Genomic DNA, 14,745 nt, shown 5'->3' with positions numbered 1-14,745 from the left:
TGGCCAAGGTCAAGCTGCTGGAGAAGGGCCAAGCTGAGCCAGCACCCTGCTCCTGACTCCCGGCGCAGGCCCTGCGGGGTCTTTGGTTACCTTATGTAGCTTAGGATACAGCCTTTCCTGCCACAGGCTGAGCCTGAGAGGGGTTTGGAAGATTCCAAATGTTCAGCTCATGTCTAAAACATGTCCAGAAAGAACTGTTTGTCATTGAAGCTGATTTCATGGACCAGAAATACTGGGGCAGAAATGTTCTGTGTCTCTGTTCTCATGAACGATACATTTTACTGTTGTCAGAAGTGAGTAATAATGTAAACCTGTGATACTTGGTGTCATAAAAGGCACTTGTGCCAGGCTGGGCAGTGGCACTCTGCTGCTGGGATTAGGGGGGCTGGTGAAGAAGGAGGTGGGTATGAGGGTACAGGCCAGGCTAGTCGCAGAGGGTGCAGGGAGGGCTGCGTCCGCCTGGCTGGGCTGGGCCAGCGACGGGCACCATACCTGGCACACAGAGACTGTTCCACACTGCAGCCGTGGCAAGCCAGGCTCTGCCTTTGTAGAGTTTACTCTCTGGGGGCTCAATCATTCAGTGATTCATTTCCCAAACGCTGAATTCTGCATGCCAAAACCTGGGGTCACACAAGTATAGGCCACCACTTCTAACTGCATGGCCTTGATTGGGAAAGTTACTTAATGACTCCAGGCCTCAGTTTCATCATCTTTAAAATGGAGATCATCAAGGAACTTAGAGTGCTATTGGGAGGATTAAATAAGAAAACTCCTGTAAGGCAGGTAGCATAGGGCCTGGCTAGGAAGAAGCTCTTGAAAAAATTTCATTATTGTTATTACTGCATGCTCTGTGCTGCAGGAGCTCCCTGTTCCATACAAAACACAAATGAACCCTAGAAATCCCCTCCTTCCCTTTGGAGAAGTTAGCCCAAATTGTAATTTTCAAATAAATTTGTGAGTTGCTTCGTTCAGTGTCTCTTGCTGGACTGTGCCCTGCGTGTCCTGTGTTTGGTCCCAGGAACAGATGCTCAGATGTCCCCAGGGCCTCCAGAATGCCAGACAGGAACTGTTGGAGTCCAGAGGAATGGGGCATCATGGTACCCCAACAGTCCCCCTCCCCCCAGGGGTGTGGCACCCAGCATATGCTCTATGCCTTCTGCCTGCATTCCCTGTGCCAGAGCTGGAGGTACAACCTCTTCCTCTCTGCACAGAGCCCTGGGCTCAGATAAGGGGTTTGGGAACACAGAGCTGGCTTCAGAGGTGATGAAACTGGCGCAGCATTTTTGAAAGAGGCGTGGGCTACACATGTCTCGTTCTTTGCTGTATCCACAGCTCCTAGCAGCGACTGGCAGGTATAATTGCTCAGTATGTACCTGCTGAATGAATGAATGCAAGACAATTTTGCAATGTGCCTTAAAGGACGAGCGTCCTCACCCTCTGGTTCCATTTCTACAACATATTTTAAGGAAATAATCGGAGAACTGATTTTTAAGGACAAGGATATTTATTTTCATTTGGAAAAGCAAAATTCAATGAAATTAAGAAAAATATAGGGGCTTGCTTGAATAAAGGTCAAAGATAATGCAACTGTTTAAAAACATGTTTTCAAAGATTATTTGACGATACAGAGAGAAGTCCTTCATGAAGTAAATTTTAAAATAGGCTTCAGAACCGATCCGAATTTTGTACAAATGAAATTATATTATTAGAAAAAAAAATGAAATGATGACTGTCAAAATGTTAACAGTGGTTAGTTTTGTGTAATGGATTAAATGAAACTTATATTTCTCTTACACTGTTTGTTGTAGCTTTTACAATGAACGTTAATAAAAAAAAAAAATTAAAGGCTACTTAAAGGTGTCTCTGAAGCAACTCGCGCGTCTTCTCCCCTGCGGCTCCTTTAACTCCAGTCAAGACGCGGAAGAGGCGGGGGTGCCAGACACCACTGACGTCAGAAGCAGCCCAAAATGACACAGCGGACGAGCCAATCCCAAGTTTGCATTCTGGGAGCAGCCATTCGATTGGACACAAGTGCGGGCGTCTTCGCCCAATGGCAGAAGAGGGGCAGGAGCCCGGCGGCAGCGTGGGTTTTAAATCCACATGGTGGCGGAAGGGCGGGGCGGCAGCGGCGGCGGCGCCTTTGGGGAGAGAGTCCTCTGCCCGGGAGGGTGTGCGTGGGTGCCATCCTCCACGCCTCCTGCGTCCTGGGCCAGGTGATCAGCCTCACCGCACCTGTTTGTATCAGCAGGTATCGTATAGGGTCTTGTGAGTATCCAGTGGCATTCGTTCATCGGACAGATGTTTGCTAGCCTCTACTGTGTGCCAAGCAGGGCCTGGTGGGATAAGGTAGAACCCACGAGAGATACCCTGAGAATCCACGCTCCTGTGTAACGACCAGCAAGTGTCTTACCGTTACCTCCACCCTGCTGTGCTCTCTAGCGCTAACTCAGTACCTCTCCCAAGATGTGAGCTTCCCAGGGGAGTAAGTGACGGGGATACCGTGTGCCTTGTGAAGGGTCTGCCCCATAGTTCATGTTCAACATGTACTTGTGGAATAATTATTTCAAAGACCGATTTTTAGCGCAGGGCTTGCCAGGTAGTAGATTTGATAAATGGTAGCTGTGCAATAAAGAACAATAGCTAGTATTGATTAAACGCCTATCGTGTGCAAGGCACTCTGGGCACTTGCCATGTATTACCTCATTTAATAGTCACAAGATTCAAGTCTTCCCTAATTTAAGAGTTACAACAAGCAGGTTAAGTACCATTATTATTCCCATTTCACAGATGTGGAAACCGAGGCAGAGCGAGGCCAGGTAACTTTTCCAAGATCCTGTAGCTAGGAGGCGGTGGGGTTAGATTCAAGAGGCCTTGGTCTTAACCACTGCCTTATCCCAATATTTATCCAGTACTTGTTTTTCTTTTCTAAGAAAATTCTCGTAAATCAGCCCTGTGCTCCTGGGAATTCAGAGAAAAGGGAGGAACCAGGTGGGTGTGGCACAGACAGGTGAGCTGGAGTCCTGCCACCCACCACATTGCCCAGCTCTGCTGGGTAGCAGAGGTCAAAGAGGGGTGAACAGAGAGCTGCCACTGGGGCGCGCCAGGCCCTGTGCTGGGCTGGGCCAGCGGTACATTGATGGGCATGACAGATCCATCCCTGCCCTCATGGGGCTGGCAGTCTAAACCAGCAACCACTAACTGGTGACCTGTGGGCAGCCTGCGGAAGTGTTTTAGGTTCTGCCTGCCTAATGTTTGCAATTTTTCTAAGCTTTTTAGCATAAGTCGCCACAGTCCCCACCCCTCCCTGTTGTATCACACATGCCTACCTTTACTCAAGGGTCCCTGCCAGCGCCTGAGTGTCTCTGTCCCCTGGTTTAACCATGAAGGAAGCCCCCAGGTGGGGCCAGGCACCTGAAGACCAGCCTCCTCAGGGGTGGCACTCAGGTGAGGCTCTGGCATTCTTTACCTTGCCCCCTGTCTGCATTTAAAATCCCAGAATCTCCACCTTGAGCCCTGGAGTCCTGCACCTCCCAAAGCTGAAAGCCCCTCCACTGGCCCCTGATGTGACGTGCAGCCCTCACTGGAATATCTGAAAACTCTGGTGGTGGATGCCAACTCTGACTTATTTAAACCTGGGTTCAAATCCCAGCTTTACTGCTAAGCAGCTGAGTGACGCTCGACCATAAAAACTTGCTTCCATTTCCTCCTCTGCAGAATGGGGATAACAATCGTCCCTCCTCTCAGGGTTATTGTGAAGCGTTAGATGATGCAGGGAAGATGCTTGTCACACAGCAGGCACTCATCAAACGGGCTGCTGATCTTTCTTTGGGAGGCACTGTCACCGGCAGGAAGTTCTTCCTTACATCAAGCTGAGGTCCAGTTGCTCTATAACTTCCATAACTTCCATAACTTCATGCTCTTGCCACCAAAAATGTGCTTCTGTTTCCATAGAATAGCCCTTCAGAAATTGAGGACCCAGCTACACATCACGGCTTCCCATTCAAGACCGGCTGCATAATTTGTGGAGCCCAGTGCAAGCTAAAAATGTAGGGCTCCTGGTTCAAAAATTAGTAAGAATGTCGAGGTGGTGACAGCAGAGTTCAGAGCCCCTTCTGAGGGCAGAGTCCCATGTGACTGCCCATGTCACACCCCATGGATGGGCCCTGCTCCCATGGGTGGTCTTTGGCCCTGTAATGTCCTCCAGATCCGCATGTTGCTGGAAGAGGTCTGCCTGGACCAGGACGGAATGAGGAGGGTTTCCAGCTGGGCCCAGGGAAAGGCACCGGCTGGCATGGTCTACACCTCCTCGGGAGTCCTGGTTCACAGATCCTACCCTGCCACCTGCCCTACAGCCGCTGGCGCTCTCCGCTCGACTTTTTGTCTGTCTTTGTGAACATATATCTAGAGTAAAGTGCACAGATCCAAAATCTATAGCTGGATGACGTTTCATGTTGTATACACCTATGTAACCACCACCCACCAGTCTAGAAAGTTCCCTCCAGTCCCTTCCCGGTTACTACCCACCACACCCAGTTGCAGGTAGCCATCATTCTACCTTCTTTCACCGCGGATTAGCTTCTCCTGTTCTTGAACGTTATATAAACAGGATCCTACAGTACGTGCTGTTTGTGTCTGGCCTCTTCACTCACTGTTAACTCTGGGAGCCTCATCCTCGTCGCTCTACCCGTGGTTTGCTCCTTTGCGTTGCTCTGTAGCAGTCGTGGCGTCGCTCTACCCGTGGTTTGTTCCTTTGCGTTGCTCTGCAGCAGTCGTGGCGTCGCTCTACCCGTGGTTTGCTCCTTTGCGTTGCTCTGCAGCAGTCGTGGTGCACCACGATTCTCCTGTGGATCCTCCGGTTCATTTTGGTTGTTTGCAGCTGTTGGCCGTCGCAGGCAGGGCTGCCGCGGGCATTCTGGAACCATCTCGGCGTGCTCGCCGTGCATGTGCACTCGTTATCCTGGGGTCACTGCCAGGGGTGGGGCTTTGGGGCAGAGGTCGGCCTGTGTTTGGCTTTAGCGGGTATTTCCAGAGTCTCCAGAGGCGGTGGTACCAGCGTGCCCTGCTGCCAGCAGTCACGTGAGCCTTGCTGGTGTTCCGCAGCCTCGCCGACACTCACCATCGCCACTGTTTTCACTGCAGCTATGCTGGTGATGTCACTCTTGACCCTTGGAACTGACCTAAGGAAGCCGAGTGCCGCGACTCACACTTGCTGTTCCTTCCTGACCGCTGGCGAACCCTGGACTTTCACACACCAGCCCTGGAGCTCCCCCTCCCCCTTGGGGTCACTTGCAAATTTCACAAGCATGGACTTCATCTAAGTGAGTGATGAAACTCTGAACAGGACAGACCGCAGAGCAGGGAGAGCCCCAGCTTCCTCCTGGACACTTCTCTCCCCAGCTGGGTCTCGAGTCTTTGATCTCTCCCGACGTGATCATTGTGCACTTCGTTTCCACACCTTGAGCAGGAAGGTATCCGATCTTTTTAAAGTCACACAATCTATTTAAGAACATCTTTGGAAGAGAGAAGAGGGGGCAGAACAGATGTTAAACGTACACAGTGATTGTAGGTTGCAGCCAAATGTATGAATGATTAAAATATGCAAAAGAATGCATCTCAGAAACACAACAATAATAATAACGCCCAGCCCTTATAGCACATTCACTATGGGAGGCCCTGTGCTGGGGCCCTGGAGCATCTCAATGTGAACTTCCCAGGGAGGTTGATTTTATTTTTTTTAATTTTTATATTTTAAATTAAAAAAATTTTTATTGGAGTATAGTTGATTTACAATGTTGTGTTAATTTCTGCTGTACAGCAAAGTGAATCAGTTGTACATATACAATATCAACTCTTTTTTTAGACTCTTTCCCCATATAGGCCATTACAGAGTATTGAGTAGAGTTTCCTGTGCTATATAGTAGTTCCTTATTAGTTATCTATTTTATATATAGTAGTGTGTACATGTCAGTCCCAATTCCGGGCAGGTTGATTTTATCACCCCATTTTACGGATAGGAAAACTGAGGCTCGGAAGTTGTAGCTTGCCTGTGGTTCCACAGCTGGTGAAGGATGGATTTGGACCCGAGTCCATCTGTCCCCAGAGCCTCAGCTGTGGACCCTCCTCCCATACTGCTCCAGAGAAGACCTTCCTAAACGCTGGCTGGGTTCTGATAGACCCCAGTCAACAGCAGGCATTGGGAACTGGCCACCCACTGGATGTGTCTTGCTTGATCTACAGAGCACTTTAAATTTTTTAAATTAGTTGCTTACTTAATGAGGAAATTTCACCTTAACAAATCTGGATTTCTGGCTGTTCCTGATAAACCAATCGATCAGACCCTACGGGGTGAGAGCTGAGCAGGTGCTTTGTCCTGGGGGTGAGGACCTCAGGCCGAGCTTGCCTCATTTTCCCCACTCCCTGCTTTTGCAGCCTGGCCTGAGAGCATCACCACAGCCTGCCTGTCGGGTCTGCTGATGGAAAATGGAAGTGACCTTTATTCCGAGGGGACCTTTGCCAGAGCCTGTGCATCGCTTCCTTTTCTGGGCCTTTGAGGCAGGGCCTCTCACAGATCTGTTCTAGAATGTGACTGGGGGGGATTCCAGGACGGTCATTTGATTAGGAAAGCCAGCCATGTACCTTGTTGAAAATCATGTCACTTGACCATCCACTCTTTGCAGATGTGATGAAAGTAAGGATCTTGAGATGGGGCAGTTAGCCGGGGTTATTCAGGTGGGCCCAAGGCAATCACAGGTATCACAAGAGGCAGAGGGAGAGTTGATACACACAGAGAAGGTATGTGACCTCAGAGGCAGAGATCGGAGTGATTCGGACACAAGCCATGGCACAGAGACAGCCACCAGACGCTGGAAGAGGCAGGAATGCATTCGCCGGGAGGCTCTGGAGGGAGCGTGGCCCTGAGACACTTTGATTTCGGCCCCGTGATACTGATTGCAGACTTCTGGCCTCCAGAACTGTGAGAGTAAGAATTTCTGTTGTTTGAAGCTACCAAGTTTGTGATAATTGGTTTGGGCAGCCCCAGGAACTGAATGTGGAAGGTCTGGAATGCTGTTTTTCCAATGTCTGGACCACACAGCTCCCCAGTCATCAGCTGCTGTGGGCCACGGTAAGGGAGATGCGAAAGGGTCCTTGTCTTCTTGGGGCTGCAAACAACCGAGATTTATTTTCTCACGGTTTTGGAGGCCAGGAGTCCAAAATCAGGGTGTCGGTAGTGTTGGATCCTTCTAGGGGCTCTGAGGGGCCTCTCTTCCAGCTGCCGGTGGCTGCCGGCAACCCTTGGCATCCTTGGTTTATAGATGCCACGCCAATCTCTTCTGTCCTTATAAGGACACCTGTCGTTGGATTTGGGGCCCACCCTAATCTAGCAGGACCTCATCTTAGCTCATGAGATCTGAAACAGCCTTATTTCCAAATATGGTCACATTCTGAGGCTCCAGGTGAACACGAATTTGGGGGCTGCCGTTCAACCCGGTACCACCCTGTTCTCCAGGAGGTCCAGTCCTCGGTTTCTGAAATGGAACATAAGTTGCAGTGGATGGGCATGTATCATTCAGGGCTCCCTTTCCTGGAAAAGGTGTTCTCGAATCCACGGCGTGTTGATTGCTCCCTAGGAAAGCCTCTGTAAGTTTGCTTCGAAGAACTCAGGTACAGCCAAAACACCTACCAGAATTTCCCTGTTCCTTCATCTCACGCGTTCGTCCACGTTCAGGCCCCTGCTGATTTGGTTTGGAGCAGAACAGACGCAGTCTCTGACCTCATGCAGCCTGTGGTCCAGCGATCAGAAAGGACACCTGAGTCCCCTGACTCTGCTCGTGCCTCTGGGAGCAGATGTTGTCAGGGAAACAGGCAAAACCACAAATGCCCATCCTGGACCAGATTTCAACTCTTACCCCTTTTCTCCTCACCCAAAGGCTGACAAAGCAATCCGATTCCAAACGTGTTGCCCCTGGATGAGAAGATCACATTTCTCCCACCTCAGGCTGAATCTCTGAGACAGATGAGGCCTCCTGCCAGCCAGGGCCTTAGGAGCGCTGGCTGAGGAGAGCCACCTGGCAGGGGCAGCTGCAATCTTTGGACGCTTCCTCTTGTATTTTCACATCCCTGCCCGTGACCTGCTCCGTCACCTGCCCCGTCACCTGCCCCGTCACCTGCCCTGCCTGGTTTCCTCCCGCTGCTTCTTGCTCCATATCCAAAGCTGCGTGACCTTGGACGTGACACCTCCCGACCCACCCCAGCCCAGGGCCTTTGCTCTTGCTGTGCCCTCTGCTGAGAATGGTCTTCTCACGGCCAGTTCCGTCTTGTCGTTCAGGGCTCAGCTCAAGTGTCACCTCCTCTTGGAAGCCTCCCCCTGGCCTCCTGCTGTGTCCTACCCCATCACCCTGTTTCTTTCCCTTGGGCCCCTAGCAAGAACCCCTGAGTACGAATGTGTGTGTTTGTTTGCTGTTCATGTCTTTGCCTCACCAACTATAAGCGCTGCGAAGACAGGGGCCCGTCTGGCTTGTTTGCTGCATGACCCCAGCTTCCTGCCCGGCACAGAGCTCAGCAGAGCTGCTGAATGAACATGTGTCAGATGAACTCGGGCCTTCTCCCCAGGAGGCAAACTGGCCTCGGAGATGTCCGAGCCTGCTGCGTTCTCCTGTGGGGTGGGTCATCAGGTGCCCCGTTTAGGGTGCCGTGTGCTTTGACTGCTTTTGTGAGGTATCAGGGTTCAAAGTGACTGAGGCAGCCTGACTGGGGGGATGGGAAACACCTATCCGAGGTCAGCAGGGCCGCGTGGGCCCCTCCGGCAGGACCAGCCTCACCTGTTAGTTCAGGAGCCATCCAACAGCCAAACTGCTTTCTTGGTTTGACATTTGGGGGACTTTTTTGGGTTCTGCAAGGACAGGTGGCCCAGGCTTCCTTTTCCTGGAGGGTCTGGTTCCTTCTGGGGAAGGTCTCAGTTGGTCAGTGTAGAAACCACACTGCGTCTACCTGCAGGGCCCCTCAGTGCTCCTGCATTCACGGCCAAGGACAGCCTGGCACTCTGGCCTGTGGGTCCCGACATCTTTAATCAAATGGACTCGGGAGGGAGGGAGAGAGAAGGGCAGATGGCGTCGTGGAAAGAGCATGGGGTCCGCAGTTGGGCGGGCTGGCTTACAGCCACAGCAATAATGACAGTGAATTTAGTCTGAGTTCCTGCCACGTGCTAAGCACCGTTCTCAGGTCTCTACCTGCATTATTTCACGAGATCCTTACAAGAATCCTGCGACGTGGGCCTCCGTAGGGTCCCCATTTTACAGACACGGGATCTGATTAAGGGAAGGACTCAGATTTGGAATCAGAAGATAGGATGGGGCTCGGGGGAAGGATATGAAGGCAGCAACAACAACTCCAGCAGTAATAGTGACACCCACGACGCTGCAGCCCCAGCCAGGGTAGCGGCCACTGACGAGCCTGGCTCTGAGCCGAGCCCTGTGTGAAGAGCTGCCTGCAGCTCCTTTCTACAGCCTTCCAGCCGTTTCCCGCGGGCAGCACAGCGCAAGGTGCAGGGCGCTGTTAGGGATGAGTCTGCCAGCTTGCAGAACAGCCCTGGGCGGCGGTTATTTTTATCTCCATTTTGCAGATGACAGAACTGAGGCTCAGAGAAATGAACGTGTCCAGTGACTGTCCCTCTCAGGGCTAGGGACTGCTTCTGGTCTGGGATGACCTTTCCATCAGGCCACTGTGAAATGAGACCAACAGGGGGATGTGTGAACTTTCTGCAGAGATAGTCTGCTTTCCATTTTGTTGATATTAAAGAGTTCTTCCTCCGATGAGATGACGTTGACCGCAGAAAGTAACTTGCAAAACGTTCTTTGTTGGCAATTTAAAAATTACTAACCAGGGACTTCCCTGGCGGTCCATTGGTTAAGACTCTGCACTACCACTGCAGGGGTATGGGTTTGATCCCTGGTCGGGGAACTAAGATCCTGCACCCAAATAAATAAATAAACAATAAAATTTGCTGACCTATGGTGGTCTCCTCAATGCCCTTTAAAAAAGTATACTAGCCCATGAGTTCTGCCCATGGGGGAGCCCACCTCTCCAGGTCACCCCACCCAAGTACCCAGGTCTGGGTGGATCCACGAGGCTCTGCCACCCATCAGCCCAGAAACACCTTTCCCACCTTTCTTGGCCTCATCAGGAGCACGGGATGTTGCAAGGACCCACCCTGGCAAGTTATGGAGAAGCTGGGATGAGGTGAGCTTGGAAAAATCCCATTTCCTGGCTTCACGCTAGTGCAATTTCAGGATCCAAGTGCCTGAGGGTAGGTTTAGAGATGCTGAAATTGACCCATCGAAGAGGAACTCAGAGGGAGGGGAGAAGCAAGTATGTTTGTCCTAAAGGAGCGCCTGCGGGGTGGAGACTGTGCGGATAAATGTGGAAGGAGAGAGCTTACATTTTCAGTTTAAAAAAAAAACAAAAACCCTTAAGAAAATATCGATATACGTGCACAACTGGGTGAAATGTCCGCATGCTGGAAATAAATAAGAATATTTATTCTTATTCAGAGCACCATGGTGGGCTCTGGGGAAATACCAGGCTGGGGGAAGCCATGAGGGGGGCGTTGAAGTGGTCAGTCCAGCCCTAGGGTGGGGGCAGCTTGCTGGGTGCCTGGGTCTCATCACAGCTTCACTTGTCTGAAACTGGATCACCTCAACCCCCTCCGTGGGGCTGGTTTCCTGAGAGCTGGACCCGCCCAGCTAAGGTCCTGGGGCAAATTGCTTTACCTCTCTGGGCTAAGTTAGCTCATCTGTAAAATGGGTGGGAAAATAAAAATGATTCCCTGGGATATAGAGGTGTGAGGCTGAGATTCAGTGCTGGTTCCCCTCCCCTGGAGGGAAGGAGTGGACCGCATTCCTGTGTGGCCCTTCCTGGCACCCTGCACGGGGGTCAGGGGGCACACAGGGGTCAGGGGGCACACGGGCCCCTCGCTGAGGAGGAGGGGGTCAGCTTCCGGTGTCAATTCACAGAATCCGAGTTCTGGTCTAGACTCAGGCTTCTATTGGCAGCTGCGGGGCCTCCCCTCCTGGGGGTGTTAAGAGGTGAAAATGTGGTCCCCTCTGTGCCCCTGATTTGTAAATAAGAGACTTTGTTGTGTTTCTCGCTGTATCCCAGAGTCTGGCTGTGTACGCCAGTGCCTGGCGCATCGTAGATGCTCAATAAAACAACGCGAGTTAAAAATTCACTGTGGTTCCTCTAGACCAGGGGCGCAAACTACACATCCCGTGGCCACATCCAGCCTGCCGCCTGCATCTGAGCTGCGCGTGGTATTTACATTTTTAAAAGGTTAGAAGACAAAAAGAGAAATATCCTATGACACATGAAAACTCTATGAAATTCAAGCCTCTGTGTCCATCGATAAAGTTTTATTGGAACACAGACATGCCCATCGTTTTACGAGTCATCTGTGGCAGTTTTCCTGCTACAAGGACAGGGGTAAGTAGTTGCGACAAACCTCAGGGCCTGCACGACCGAATACATTTACTCTCTGGCCCTTTAAGAGAAAAGTTTGCCGACCCCTGGTCTAGACATTGGGTCTCAACTTCCACTGAACACTGGGGGAACTTTAATAACGCTGAGGCCCAGGGCCCAGCCTCAGATCCCGACTGGTCCAGGGAGTAACCTGGGCATAGGGATGTTTCTTGTTTGTTTGTTTGTTTTGCGGTACGAGGGCCTCTCACTGTTGCGGCCTCTCCCCTTGCAGAGCACAGGCTCCGGACGCGCAGTCTCAGCGGCCATGGCTCACGGGCCCAGCCGCTCCGCGGCATGTGGGATCCTCCCAGACCGGGGCACGAACCCGTGTCCCCTGCGTCGGCAGGCGGACTCTCAACCACTGCGCCCCCAGGGAAGCCCTGGGGATGTTTAAGAGCTCGCAGAAGGTTCTGATGGGCAGCCAGGGCCGACAGCACTGCTTTAGGTGCTGCCCGTTAATTACCACTCCTCTTTTTTGCTGTCGATACGGCGCAGAGCGTGCATAGAGAACCAGAACGCCGCGGCAAGACCAGGACCAGCTCCCCAGGGAGAGACTGAGCCCTGGGGCAGGGGGCGGGGCAGGCCTGTCTGAGGGCCATCTCCCTGGGCTCCAGCCAGGGTGGGCACGGGGGGATGCCGGCTCAGGGATGCGCCTCATCTAATGGTGCCCCCTCTCCGCGTGCTGCGCGCTGGCCGCCTGTGCCAGCTATTCTGGAAGTGATGAAAGTGGCTTCTAGATTTAGGGCCTCACTCTGTGCCAACACCCCGGACCGCCTTATGAGGTGGGAACATCTTCCCTTTTGCTGAACAAAGAAGGCAACTTCTCAGAGGCTGGGGGAGGTCAAATGATACGTTTACAAGCTGTCCTAGGGTCAGGATTTGAATTCAGACCAGTCTGGCTCCAGGGTCCACCTCGTCAGGCACTGCACCGTCCTGCCGTCAGGATGAAGAGAGAGTGAGGCACTCGTCTGTCCCAGGAGCCTGGGGTGTCTGGTTTTTAAAATGACGAGCGATCCTGACAGCAGCGGTGGCAGCGACAATGTCCCGTGGCTTCTTTCTTGCAATTCTTTTATTTTTGGCCTGAGACAGCTAATGCGTGGCCAACGTATCCAGGGAAACCAGGATGCTTGGAGCGAGCTGTACCAAATCTCCATGCTAAAACCATCAGACGGCTAATTCGGGCCTCTCCAGTTATTTATTTATTTTTAGACCCCTGTGTATCATTTTACACATCCTCCTGACAAACTCGACCGTCAGACACACGCGTTCAGGGCATGTGACAATGTGCCTGTTCTTTTTGGGGTGGGGGGGGCTGGTGCTCTCTGTTCCTCATTTGTGAGCTTCCCAAGGGAGGCGTGAGCTGGCCTAGGTCTCCCTCTGCTGCATCTTCTCACCCCACAGCGGCAGATCCAGAATTTCAACCCCTGGAGGTCTACCTCTAGGCTGGGATCTAACAGTGTTGTCGCTATTGACATTTGGGGCCAGAAAACTCTCTGTCCTGGGGGGCGCACCACCTCTCCCACATTCCTTCATCCATGAGTCTGGGGTCCCTCCGACACCTCCCTTCTGTCCCTTGCCCCCCACGTGCCATCTATTGGCACATCCTGGGGTTTTACCTCTATTTTAAACAATAACTTTATTGAGGCATTGTTGACAAACAATGAACTACACGTATTTGAAATGTGCGAGTTGACCAGTTTTGACCTAGGGACACGCCCACGACACCATCCTCGCAATCGTGATACGGAACATCTCTGTCACTACCCAGAAGTTTCCCCGTGCCCCCGGCCATCTCTCTCGCCCCCTCCCACAAAGCAGCCACTGATCTGCTTCTATCACCATAGATTACTTTGCATTTTCTAGAGTTTTATATAAATGGAATCATACAGTATGTGCTTTTTTGGGTCTAGCTTTTTCCACTCAACATAATTAGCCTGAGATTTGGGCATGTCGCAGCGTGTAGCAATAGTTCATTGCTTTTTATCTTTGCGTAGTATTCCGTCGTGTGGCTAGACCCCAGCTCCATTCACCTGCCTATCAACCTACCTCTTTTTTACAATGAGATTATTTACTGACGTATGATATACATACAGCAAAGTGCACAACTCCTGTGCGACCAGATGGGTGAATTTTCATGGCGGACACGCCCTTGCAACTAACATCCAGATAGAGATGCAGGACGAGAGCAGCCGCTCGGAGACCACGTGCCGGTTCGCGCCCCTGCCTCCCATCCAAGGGGGCCCCCAGCCTGTTTCTAACGCAGAGATTAAGCTGATGGTTCTGGGGCTTCATGTGCACGGATCATACAAGATGTTCTTTTCTGTGTCTCTGGCGTCTTCACTCCACACGATGATTGAAACGTCGCCCTTGTCTTGTGTCGGCGGTTGGTTCTCCTGTTGCTGAGTAGCCCCCCGATGTGTGTTTATCCCTTTTCCTGTGAGGCATGCGGGAGCTCTTTCCAGTATTTGGCCATAATGAATAATGCATCTATGGACAGTTTTGCACGTATGCATCTCTTTCCTCCCTCCCTCCCTCCCTCCTTCCTTTCCTCCTCCCTCCCCCCTTTTTTTCTCTCTTTCTCTCTGGCTCTTAGGCCGTGACCCACTTGAGGGATGAGACTATATCTTACTTACCTTTGTAGCTTGGTGCCAAGAGTCGCAGGCCCTGGGCTATGCTATGCGGAGGGTGGGCTGTCTCCACTGGACGGGAGGGACCAGCCCTTGCTGTCGGGGCCAGGAGTCCTGGAGGTGGGTCCTGGGTGTGTTCTGACCCAGGAGAGCTGAAATGCAGGGCAGGGCGCTTCAATTTAGGGCCAGAGATATGGTGCTGAACATCTGGGGTTACGAAAGAGGAACTTGGGGTTAGGCCCTTGTCTTCACCTATCTGGTCTTGTAGGGTTGTTCGCAGGGTGTCCCTGGGTTTGCTGTGCAGGCCTTTCCAGCAGAAGGTACGGGTATATGCCCAGCTCTCTACCGATGACGTCCGCGGTAGGGGCACCAGATAAAAGAAAGGACATCCAGTCAATTCACATTTCCGTTCAACAATAAATAATTTATTAGTATAAATATGCTCCACATATTACAGAGGACATACTTATACTACAAAATTCTTCATTGTTCCACTGAAATCCAAACATGACTGGGCATCGTGTATTTTATTTCCTAAATCAGACACCCCTACCTAGCAAAGCTGAGTTGGGTGAATGAATTACCGAGGATGTTTTAGTTCTCTATT

General features: G+C 51.6%; 1 long non-coding RNA gene across 1 annotated transcript; it reads left to right on the top strand.

Moving 5' to 3' along the window:
- Nucleotides 1-2,120: 2,120 nt before the first annotated feature.
- On the top strand, nucleotides 2,121-5,783 carry LOC117197653 (uncharacterized). The gene is made up of 2 exons (XR_004478394.2): nucleotides 2,121-2,248; nucleotides 5,140-5,783. It is a non-coding gene; the product is annotated as an uncharacterized LOC117197653 (long non-coding RNA).
- Nucleotides 5,784-14,745: the final 8,962 nt, after the last annotated feature.

This window comes from Orcinus orca, chromosome 16, assembly GCF_937001465.1.
Source record: "Orcinus orca chromosome 16, mOrcOrc1.1, whole genome shotgun sequence".
Classification (NCBI taxonomy): Eukaryota; Metazoa; Chordata; class Mammalia; order Artiodactyla; family Delphinidae; genus Orcinus; species Orcinus orca.
This window is presented reverse-complemented; position numbering and strand designations above follow the sequence as displayed.